Source organism: Notamacropus eugenii, chromosome 4 (genome assembly GCF_028372415.1).
Source record: "Notamacropus eugenii isolate mMacEug1 chromosome 4, mMacEug1.pri_v2, whole genome shotgun sequence".
NCBI lineage: Eukaryota > Metazoa > Chordata > Mammalia > Diprotodontia > Macropodidae > Notamacropus > Notamacropus eugenii.
The window spans coordinates 58,701,204-58,714,203 of NC_092875.1; the positions used below are offsets into that span (position 1 = coordinate 58,701,204).

General features: G+C 38.7%; 1 pseudogene; it reads left to right on the top strand.

Annotated features, from left to right (window-relative positions):
* Window positions 1-2,646: 2,646 nt before the first annotated feature.
* LOC140502216 (olfactory receptor 1f45-like) lies at window positions 2,647-3,554 on the top strand (annotated as a pseudogene).
* Window positions 3,555-13,000: the final 9,446 nt, after the last annotated feature.

Consider the following 13,000-nt stretch of genomic DNA (forward strand, 5'->3'; position numbering starts at 1 on the left):
AAAAGGAATTTATTACAATCTCATGAGAAGAGGCACTTCCCCCAAGACCATGGGTGGTGTCAGCAAGAGAGTGCACTTGAGCAGAGCATAGCACAACATTATATAGTCCTAATATGGAAGCCCACCAGCCTCTCTAAGTGCAGGAATCTACCCCAGAGACAAAGAACACAGAAAGGATCGTTGCTCACCAATGAGGGCTTTTGTTACCAAATATGGAATTTAATGGAAGAATGCTGATGTGGCATGACCAGAACTTGGGTGGTTCCCCCCAATCCTTGAGTGGGATGGCAAGACCCCTACTCAAATTGACTACTCAGAGACATTTCAAAGTATAAACAGAAAGTCCTTTATTAGGTTCTTGCAAGAAGGGAACTTCACCTTCTCCCAAACAGATTGGGGGAGGGGAAGTACTTTACAGAAGCAGATGCAAGGTTATATAGCAGAAAACCACAAAACCCCCCCTTACCCTTCTGGTCAAGAGCCTGAGCAAGCAGTCTTATTTTCAGAAATAAGGAAACGGGTTAAGTGAAATGGGGAGAGGGGTGATAGGCAGTATCACAACTTCAAGTTTCCCCATATTATATGAATTTTGATAAATTGAAACTCAGGCCTTATGTCTGCTTTACTTTAGACTTAGGTCCCTGAGAAGTCTTCATTGACTTATCACATTCAATCTTGAAGGATTTTATTTGCCTAAAGGGGATACTTAGTTATTTTAGCTTTGGCAGGAAGGGTGGATGTTTTGGGGAATTCATGCCTGAGGGATCTTCACTTAACCTGATTTCACTCAGCCAAGAAAATCACAAAAAATAGTCATAAAGAATCAAACATGGCTGAAAAATTACTAAATGGAACAAAAAACCTCATTGATGAGAAAGGTTTCTCTACCAAAGCAGCTCAGCACCTTCCCTGAAACCTAAATGTTAGACAATTGCTTAGAGGGCTGAAAGATTGAATGTTCTTCCTAGGATTGTGTGTTCATCCTTCCTTGCTGAAGAAGACCACACCATCAGAGAAATAAAACATGACTTGCATTTGACTTTGTTTGGAGTGAGGGAGGGCTGTGCATGTCACCAACCTCACTTCTCCTCCAGATCCATCTGAATGCGGTGACCAGGTATTCATCGGGATGACTGGAGATGACCCAGGATGAGGAAATTGGGGTTAAATGATTTGCCCAAGGTCACATAGCTAGTGAGTGTCAAGTGTCTGAGGTTAGATTTGAACTCAGGTCCTCCTGACTCCTGCACTGGTGTTCTATCCACTGCACCACCTAGCTGCCCTTCCTAGGATTGCATACCCAGTAAATAACAAGAATGAGTTTTGTGTACTCATCTTGCTGGCTCCTAGGACAGCTCTTTATTCCCTTTATCTCATAAAAGAGAAGCACAACAAGACAGTGCCCTGCTAATTGACATGTGATAATAGGACAAAATGAGACACTTGTAGGAAAATCAACAATTAAGAAAAGGAGATTTAATTAGTCATAGCATTTGAAAAATATTTAACATGAATAGGCATGGAAGACACCCCAAGTTCATTCATCAAAGCTAAACTCCCTGGACTGAGTAGACCCTAGCTGTCCACCAAACAAAAATTAGTGAGCACCTAGAGCTCCTCATGATGATTTTTATTTTCAGAGGACCAGAAAGCAATGTCAGTTGCTTGAGTCTTTAATGTTCTGAATCAATCAAGTTCAAAGGATGTTTTGTATACCTTTTAAGGAAAAAATCAGACTAACTTCCATGGAAGGAGTGGTTAGAATATTGCTCCCACCACACAAAGATGAAAAGAAGAAACTGGAAATGTGTAGACTGAAGAAGAAAAGACCAATGAAGAATATCATAAATGGCTTCTAGTTTTTGAAGGCTTGTCACAAGGAAAAGAGTTCAGGCTTATTCTACTTTGCATTACAAGTCAGAACTAAAAGCAATTGCTGTAATCTTCAAAGCAAAGGATTTTGTACTGAATAGTCTTGCTTCAGTTATCAGTCATTGGGATTGACTGTTTGCTTGAGGTGACAAAGCGAGATGGCAGAAGATCATAGGATAATAGACTTTGTGCTTAAAGAGACTGTAGAGGTGATTTGGTTCAAACTTTTTGTTTTACAGATCAACAAATTGAGGACAAGAAAGGATAAATGATTTGACCATGTCCACACAGAGAAGTACTGATGGAACCAGATTCAAAATTAGGTCATCTGTCTCCAAATCCAATACTGTTCCTGCCCATAAATTTTTTAAACTCAGATGAGGTAAACGTACATCCACTGTCAGGAATCAATCAGTCTAATAAAAAGCAATTATTAAATTCCGTTTTTATGTTCCAGGTACTGTACTAGACTCTGAGAATATAAAGCCAAAAATTTGATGTTACCTGCCTTCTGGGAACTTATACTCTGCTGGGAGAAAAGAGGTAAGGGTCAGCTACCCTTTTGTAGGTATTAAATAGATACAATATATAAAAATACAATATGTTAATTTAATACATGGTTTTAAAAAATGAATTAAAATTTCTCTCATCCTTGAGACCATTAATGTTTTGAATCTTTAGGTTCCTGTTTCATCTCTTACTCCATGAGAACCAGGGAAAGAAGAAATCAGTCTGGAGTCTATGAGTTCATTTCCCTGGGTCTTTCAGACCAGCATGAGCACCCAGACACTCCTGTTCTCCTTGTTTCTTCTTATGTGCCTGATTACAGGTCTAGGGAATATGCTCATCCTTCTGGCCATTAAGACCAGTTCATGCCTCCATACCCTCATGTACTTCTTCCTTAGCAACTTGTCCCTGGTCCACATCTGCTTCACCTCCACTACCATTCCCAAGATGCTGGCAAATAATGTATCTGGAAACAAAACCATTCCTTATGCTGGGTGCCTAACATAGGTATACTTCATTTGCTTTGTGGGGGTAGATAGTATCCTTCTCATTTCCGTAGCCTATGACCGCTATGTGGCTATCTATGCCCCACTACATTATTTCATGATCGTGGCCCCAAAGGTCTGTACCCTTCTGATAGTAGTGTCCTGGTTTGGGGCCTATGCTCTTACTCTGACACTTACTGTCCTACTGATCCATCTTTCATTCTGTGCCCAGAGTGAAATCCCCAATTGATTCTGTGACCTCAGTCTCCTGCTAAAGTTGATCTACTCAGACACCTTCATCAATGACCTGATGGTCAACACAGTGGGTTCACTAAAAATTATCATCCCCTTCATTGGCATCCTTATCCCCCACACCCAAATTTTTGTGACTGTCCTGAAGATCTCATCTACTGTGAGTATGAGGAAAGCTTTTCTCCACCTGTCTCCCACCTCACTGTGGTCTCTCTGTTCTATGGGACAATAACTGAAGTGTACTTCAGCCCGGCATCCATCCACACAGTCCAACAGGATACAGCAGCAGCTGTGATGTACTCTGTGGTCACTCCTATGCTGAACCCATTCATCTACATCCTAAGGAACAAAGACATGAAAGGAACCCTGAGAATGCTTCTCACCAGGAAAGCAGGCCTCTCTTTGTCACTAGGAAAAATCCTCCATAACCAGGTTTGATTTATACCAGGAATGTAGGGATGGTTCAATATTAGGAAACCTATCAAACCTATAAAAATGATATTAATGAAAAAAATAAAAATTATGAAATTAATAGATACAAGAAAGTACTAGAAAGTATAGGAATAAATGGAGCATTTGGTAAAATAAATCTGTATAAAACCAAGACCAACATAATCTGTAATAGGGATAAGCTAGACATTTATCAAGGATAAGACAGAAATGTCCATTATCCCCATTACTATTCAATATAGTGCTAGAAATGCTAGCTGTGGGAATAAGACCCACTTACAAAAACAATAAATTGAAGGGTAAATAAGAGAAATTGCTTGCTCAGGCTCATTGCTGCCATTGTGTTGAGAAAAACTTTCCCCCAGACTTTATCTTAAACTTCCTGATACTGTTGGCTTGAAGCATGTAAGTCACATATCCTGCTGAAGTTTGTAACATCAGGTTTGAAACATAAACTTTAGTTCTAATTTCCAGGAGGACTTTACCCATTATAAGAGGAGACCACAGAAACATAAGGAAGGTCCAAATAAGATGTCTGCAGGGGCAGATTGATAGAAATGTGCATGGTTGGTGTTTCTTTTATATTTCTTGGACTCTATTTTGTAACCTAGGATCCATCTTCTAATTTTGACCCTGTATTAACTTGCTAGCTACCTCAATGAATAACCATACCTCGGCCTCTCCTGACTTTTTAACCTGATATACTACTATCTCCTACCCTGTTCCTTAGCATAAGGCCATCTCTGTCAATAAGGTCCAAGGTTACCCCATTTCTTGACATAACATAATCACCATCATGATGGTCCAAGATGAAAATACTGGGCTATTCAATTACATTGCCCTTGAAGATACGCCCCACCAATATGCATGTGGGTGGTTGGTTTTGGGTTTGCTTATTTTTATTTTATAAAGTTCATTTTTTTTTAGTTCCAAGCTCTCTCTTTCTCCAGCCTCTCCCTCACCCATTTGAAGGGAGTCTCTTAAATTCTTGTTTCATTTTCTTTCCACATGTGATATTTAATAGATCCAGGGAAGGGGAAATCAGCCAGTAGTTTCCAAGTTTGTCCTCTTCAACCTTTCATAACAGCCACAGCAGAAGAGGTTCCTGTTCTTCTTTCTGCTTATGTACCTAGTGACAGGGTGCATCAGTAAGCACCTCAACCTACACAGCAGGGCCTGCTAAGACAAGTTCTTAGAACTGCCTTCATAAAAGGAAAGGCACCTTTTGAGGGTTAACAATCATTTTGATCAAGCACATGCGTCATTTCTTTGACCAAGTAAGTATATCATTCACCTAATTCAGGTGAGTTAACACCCCGAACTTCAAAGAAAATACAGAGAAATCAAAAGATCAACCAACATGACTTGGTCTTCCTGACAGTTATTCAACAGATAGTTACAGCTGTCTGACCATACTTACCAAAGAAGGAAGCACGACATCTGGCTATTCAAAGCAGGGTGGTTCCTTTAGCAGCTTCCCAGAGTCTTCATTTGGCACTCAAACCTTCTTGCAAAAACTAAACCCCAAAGTAATGAATCAACTCCAGAGTGTTTATACCTTTTTTTAGAGCCAGAGGGCATCACAACATTTTGACCCAGTGACTTAGTAGAAAAAAACAAAAGGAACTTGAGGCCTTCCAACAAAACAACTCCCTTAATCAAACTTCCCACTAATGGCAAGCCCATCAATGGATGAGAAATTCTTTAATCACATTATTCAATCAGAGGTACTTTTAGGAAAAGAAAAACAGCAAAAGACCCTAATTTGATTGCCATCAGACAGGGCTAGGGAAACTGTCCATCATACTGACAATCAAAATTAACTCCCACCTTCACACATTCATGCACTTCTCCCTCATAAGCTTGTCCCTGGTCAGTATCTGCTTCACATCCATAATCACTCTTAAGATGCAGTTTTATTATACATCTGGGAAAAAAACAATTCCTTATGCCACGTCTCTGACAGTAATGCTTATTAGTTATTTCAGAAGAATGGACAGTATCCTAAAATGAATTCATGCAAACTGAAATGAGAAAGTCTAGGGAAACACTTTGGATAATAATGGCGATATTGTAAAGCAAAACATCTTGGGATTCAAGAAGACAAATGATGAACCAGACTACTGATTCAGTTCCTCTTGAAAAAAAAAATATGATCTCAAAATGAGACATATTTTTTGGGACATGGGACTTTGTTTTACTTGATTATGTGTATTTGATTTTGTAAAAGAGGCAATGGTATTTTGTTGAAATTTTAGAGAGTATGACAGAAAACAAGTGCTTATTAATGAAAAATAATAAAATCAATGAGGAGGAAGGAGGAGGAAAACAAGAAGGAGAGGGGAAGAAAAAGAAAGCAAGAGAAAGAGAGAGAGAGAGTCCACTCAGAAATGGAACTCTGGCCACCTTCTGGGAAATTAGAAGTACTACATTAATCATAATAGAAATATGAGAAATCCATGCAGTGCAGAGAGAGAAAGAAGCCATGAAAGAGGGCATCAATATGAAAAAATAACCTATAAGTAAATGAGATTGGACAGGCCTCTGGGAGAAAGTTATTAATTGCTGAAAATTTTATACTTTAAAAATTCTGGTATGAGTTCTAAGTATGCAGGATTTAGACTCAGAGGAGCAGAATTTGAAACATAACTCTTATAGTTGTGAACTATGTGACCTGAGGCAATCCTACAACTTCTCTAGAGCTCAGCTTCCTCAATTATAAAATGATCACCCTAACATTCCTTTTAACACTAAATCTATGATCCTATCAGCCTACATTTTCAGCTTTGCGAATCTCTTCGCTGAGAAGGGAAGTTGGTCACTATACCTGAGTTGGATAGTTGTGAAACTAAAATTCCCAGTTTACCTGGGCAAGAAGAATGAACTGAACAAATAAAAATATTGAAGTGCAACTAGGCTCTTAGTGGTCCTTGCACATGACTTGAGGAGACAGTGAGACATAAGGAAAAGTTTACTGATCCTTAAATTAAGTAGCATGATTTAAAAGGCTCTTTCTAGGCTATGTCTGGTTAAACTTGGGCACATCAATTAACCTGAAATTCAGTTTCTTCAATTCTGAAATTAATAATTTGGACTAAATGAATGGTCTTTGAGATTCCTTCCAGAGATAGATTTGTGATCATGTGATGTTATGCCCCAAATGAGACTCTGACATGGAAGATATATACAATCTATGTCCGAAGACTTGCCCAGAACTGATATCTTAGAGTCTCTGTGCTAAGACCTGTATCAGTTCAAACTTTCTTGCTCTGAGATCTAAATCCTTTCCTGGAAGAGAACTAGAAACACAAGGCTATTCCAATGGTGCTAGGAGAGCAGTGTGGTGGAAATAAATTTAAAAACTTAGGTCAATTTCTTCCCCAATGGAAACAGAGCTGAGAGTGACATGAACAATTACTTAGGGTTTGTCTCTAACAAGGAGCTCAGGGAATTGGAGCCCTGAGTCCAGGAACTCCCAATAAAATATTTGCAATGATCCCCATGCATCATTCCTAAGAAACAGAATAGACTTGCTCTCCTGTACAGCACCCCTCAGTCAAAAGGCTCAAGGCTTCTTGCTCTTAGAAGAACAGCTTGGGCCAGTTACCAATTTGAAACTTATTCATTAGTAGGGGCACAGGGAAGGCAATAGTTTAGTCCTTGAAGAACGAAAGAGAAGATCCAAGCCAAACACCCAAGTAAGTGCATACACAGAGGGCACTTTCTGTTCATTTGGAGGTCATTTTCACATAAAGTGATGTTAGGAATGTGAATCAAAGAATTTCAGAAACTTATTGCTAAAAGGGATTTGAGAAGGTGGAATGTCAAAACTAGAAGAGCCATTAGGACATAGAACATTGGATTTTAAAGACAGACAGAAAGGACTTAAATTTTGAATAGGGCTAGAAGAGGTTTTAAAATACAAAGTGTTCTAGCTCAAAGAGAACTTAGAACCTAGAATGTCAGAGGACTGAAAATACAATGCTGCTTAGTCTCCCTGTCTGAAGTCTCTCCTCACTCTGGTACATCTTCACTCAGCTGTCAAACTGATCCTCCAAAGGTACAGGTCTGACCACATCACTCCTCTATTCGAGTGGATCTCAGTTGGCTCTGAGATCAAATATAAAATCTTCTGCTTGGCTTTTGAAACCCTTCATAATTTGATTCTTTTCTAACTTTCACAGCTTTCTTCATCTTGCACCTCTGCAGGTACTCTGACATCTAGTGACACTGACCTCCTTGTTTCTCCTCACATAGAACCCATTCTGAATATAAAATTTTCACTGGCTGGTTTCCATGCCTGGAACTCTCATCTCCACTGCCCAGTTTCCATGGCTCCCTTCAAGGCTCAACTAAAATCCTTTCTTCTAGAAGAAGCCTTTCTAGTCTTCCTTAATCTTAGTGCTTTTCCGCTAAGACCTCCCCAAACTGATCCTGTATATATGCAGTTTGCACATTGTTGTCTGCATATTGTCTCACCCATTAGAGTACAAGCTCCCTGTGAGCAGAGATTGTTCTTTGCCTTTGTATATCCAGTGCCTAGCACAGAGCCTGTCAGGTAGTACTAAATGCTCCCTGACTGACTGACTGAAAAGTTTCTTTGAGCATAAAATATTCAAACTGGGAGGGACTTTAGAATGTAGGAGATATAACAGCAGAGTACAAGAGGACAATCACATATTTCATAGGATATTAATGTTGAAAGGAACTTTAGAATATAGAAAAGAAAATGTTAGACCAAATAGGAAAGGAAAGATTTTTTTAGAAGCCAAATTTAGAAGTGGGAGGAAGCTCAGAGTCAATCTTGCAGGCAATGTTTATTAAGTAGCTCTTATGTGACTGGTAATGTGCAAATTACTGGGGACCCAACACAAAGGGGCAATAGTCCTTGCACTCGAGGAACTTTCACTGTAACTGTGGAGGTGACATGGACATATGTAAACATTTACAGAATAAATCAAAATAAGTGAAAAGTGGTTTGAGGGAGGAAAGAGATGACCAGATGAGCTGGTTGCTCAATACATCAGGAGAGGTTTCACATAAAAAGTTGTTAGGCTAAACTTGAAAAGAAACTGGGAATTCCAACAGGCAGAGGTGAGGAAGCAGAACATTCAAGGCATGGGCCACAGATAGTGCAAAGGCATAGGGATGGGACATGGAGAATTCTTCATTTCAGGAAGAACAGATAGGCTAGGTAATATGTAGATGGAATGGATTTTATTCTCACAATTACCTTTCCACAAGAAGGTATTATTTTGTATAAAGAATATTCAACCTACTCCCCTCTCCATCCACAAAGAGGAAAGAAGAATATCACAAAAAGAAAGAGAGAATGCTGTATTGTCATGAATATGAACATCTGTCTGAGAAACTAGCTATATGGATTCTAGACCAGATTTGCTTACCCACAGCTAAGAGCTGACACGTTGGGCTACTTAACCATTTGAAATTTATCTGAAAGGAGGATCCCAGGAAGGCAACAGCTTGGTGATTCAAGAACACAAGAGAAGATCCAGGCCAAACAAACAAGTAAGTGCGTAGACAGAGGGCGCTTTCCGTCCATTTGAAGGTCAGTCTCACACAAAGTAATGTGAATGTGCCTCAAAGAATCTTAGAAACTTACTGCTAAAATTTATTTGAGAATGAAGAATGTGAAAACTGGGTGGACAGCTGGCACATAAAATATAGATTTCAAAGGCAGAAAGGATTTAAAATATGAATAGGCTAGAGAAGACCTTTGGATATAAAATGTTCAGACTGAAAAGGAACTTAGGAGACAGAACTTAAGAAGCATAGGGCTCATAGCAGCATACTAGGTGTTCTCCAATGGGCATAGACATGGATGTGGAACGTAACCTATTGCTTTAACATAGTTGTATCATTTGTAAAGTGAGTCAGTGGGTTCTGAGACTAGATTATTTCAAAGATCAGGGAATTCAGAAATGGATGGGACCTAACACAATAGACTGCCAGGCATAGAAAAGACCTAAAGAACAATTTGTGAAAACTCAGCTACCAGGAGCAAAAACTGATCCAAGTCACTACTAGTGGAAGATCTGGGGCTAGAACTTAGATCTCTTCAATCCCATTCCAATGCTCTTTCTCCTATACAATGATGATGCTGTTTGTCAAATCATAAAACTTAGAGAGGAATCCGATTTCCAGACAGGAAAATGAAAGTTGTCACTTTCAGAATCTCCTCTCTTACCTAACTTCCCAAAAAATCCTTAGTCAGCAACATAGTTATCTTTCATATGTCTAGTAACTTACAGAGACAATGAAGGAATTTCTCCTCCCCAACTCAAAGTAATAGGTTACAGTGGCAGTAGTCTAGTGAACAGAGACCTGGGCTTGGAACTGGAAAGACGTGGGGTCAATTCCTGTGAAGAGCAACTGACTTAGTTCATCTTATTTAGGAAAGCATTTGCAGCCTTTCATACAATTACTGTGGACAGCAAGGAGAGATGTAGACTAGATATTAATACAATGAAATAGTCCTCTTTCAAATGTGTTGGGTTCCCTATCTCTGAAGGTTTTTAAGTGGAGGTGACATGATCATTTATGAGAATATTCTAGAGGGAATTTCTATTCAACTTTGGGTGAACTGAATGGTTGAGCCTATGATAATATTTTAACCAAGACTGGAAGGAATGCAGGAAAACTAGAAGGTGGAGTTGAGGAAGTAGAGAGTGGCATGTGGGACAACCAGTGAAAATGTCCAGAATCAGAGAATGAAGTATCTTCTGTAAGGAAGAGCAAAGAGGTCAAAGTCATTGAATCACAAAACGGAGAATATAAGGAAGTAAGTTGTGAGAAGACTGGAAAGGTAGGAGGGGAACTAGATTATGAAGAGCTTTGAAAATCAATTGGCAGATTTTATATTTGATCCTAAGTTATTGAAATTTGTTTTAATACAAAGGTGTCATGGTCATTCTGGCACTTCAAGAAGATCAATTTGATGACTAAATAGAGAATGAAGTGGAGTGAGGAGAGACTCACGGCATGAAGACAAATGATCAGTCTAATGCAATAATCCAGATGTGAGGAAAGGAGGACCTCCACCAGTATGAAGGCAGCATCACAGTGAAGAAGGAGGTATATAAGGGAGACATCACAAAGTTAAAATTGATAGGACTTAGCAAAAAGTTTTATACAGGATGAGGTGGGCTGAGATAGGCTGAGAGAAAGTGAGGAATGGTGACTGGGAGGATGGTGGTACCTGCCACAGCAATAAAGAAGCTTAGAAGAACAAGGGGTTTAGGCAGAGGGAAGAAGAAGATGAGTTCAGTATTGGACATGTTGGCTGTAAGATATCTGGTCTCAAACACTTACTAGTTGTTTAAGTTCCTTAATCCTCTTTCCCAAAGTTTCCTCAACTGTAAAATGAACTGGAGAAAGAAATGTCAAACCACACCAGTATCTCTGCCATGAAAATCCAAAATGGGATCAAGAAGAATCAGACAAAACTGAAACAACTAAACAAAAAAGGGGCATCCAGTTCAAGAAGTCCAGTTGATAGTTGTAGATAGGACACTAGAGATCAAGAGAAAGATTGGGGCTAATAAGAGGATTTGAGAATCATCCACATAGCAATAATAATTGAATGCACCTTGTTCCTCCCTTCTGTTTCCTAGATTTCCTTCCATAGGTATATTGTCTAAATACCTTGCACTGCTTGACCACCCATCTCTTTATGTCTTTTGTCCTTTTGTATGAGATACATCTTAAAGTCATTTTAGCCATTGGTATCTCCCCACCAAGTCTCAATGATACAATTTAAAAGGTACATCCTATTACAAGGATTCCTCTTGCTCCTCTCCTACACTTTATGAATTTTTATACACCTCTGAGGCCATGGTTTTGACTTGAATATGGGCTCCCTTTTAGGTTATTGTCTCCTGAATGTTATTGGTTCCCTACTGCTCTTATGCTTCGTAGCCTATCTTCCCTACTAGCTCTGGGAATATCTCATACTGTAACAACAAAAGGCAAAGCAATAAAAACAGTATTTGAAAGATCTTTTTGGAAAACAGAATATCGCTTCACGCCTATAATATACGTGCATGTACTTGTCCATGTGTGTTCAGGTCCTCTGCTTTCTCATTTGTATAATATTCTCTATACATATATCCCCAAAACACTTAAAATGCCCCAGGCTATTAACATTCTCTTAAGTTTGAAATACCTCAACCCAACTTTTAGTCTCAAAAACCATACTAGTTGCCTAAATCCCAGGATCCCAAAACTCCAACAGTGATATCATTGGTGTATATGCTAACGTATCCCTCAATCAGATGTTAGTACATTATTTGGTATTTCTATTATTTAGCAGCTCTGGTCATTTCCAGGGCAATATTTCTGATATCAAAGGAAAGAAGCATATGAGTGACTATTGCTACAAGAGTCTTATAATCTCAAATTGCGTGGGTATCTCTTAATACAGTAACAGTTGAGTACATATGAAATTTGGTGCTGTTTGGCATGCTTATCAATTTTATAATTCTATTTAAAATAGTATCATGTTATCAGATTTTCACAAAGGACATAGAGGAATCTTTCTTCCTGGCTTACTTTCAATAACTACCATTGTCTCCAGATCCAAATCTTCTCATCTAATACAAAGGATTACAGTGTAACTAACATGACATTATGTAAAAAAATACTGTCAACAAACCAAGTAAATGGCACTACCCTCATAAAAATAAAATGTTGAGGTCAAAATGATAGAGATGACTGAACGAAACTTAAACTCCACTGCTTACTACAGTAGATTAAGGATCCAACACCTCATATATATACCACCCCCTCCTCTAATGTACATTGTAATCCCTTGATCCCTTCATTTGAGTGGTGCCTTGATTAGAAAACATTATCCCATGCACAATCTGGTGAGGAAATTCTCTCAACTCAAATTGTCTGGTACTTAAACATTAGACACGCATTTCATGACCATTATAGACATTTTCCACCCCACCTTTCCAGACTGAACCCTGGATTTTGATAAATAAAAATAAGTAAAATCAATAAATTATAAACCTAAAGTGGTGGTTCATGCATTATTTTTATCTAAAATCTAAAGTAATTCTTCTGTAAAATATTGGTCTCATTATGACATATCTGTAGCCAATGACCTCCACTAGCATTCGATTTTTCCAATGATTGTTCCCTAGTTTGAAACTCATTCCTTTCACCTCTTGACCTACACATCAAGCAGTTTGATGTGATAGAGTGATAGATGTGATAGAACCAGTTTGTCAGCATGCCTGGTTTTAATCCTTCTTCTACTACTTCCTAGCAGTATGATTCCTGGTCCTTAATATTCTGGTCTATAAAATTAAGGGAAAATTATTAAGGAGGTACTTCATAGTGGAAGACAAAATAAGAACAAACTTCCAGGTTTAATACTCATTTATGTACTTCGGTTTCAGGTATTT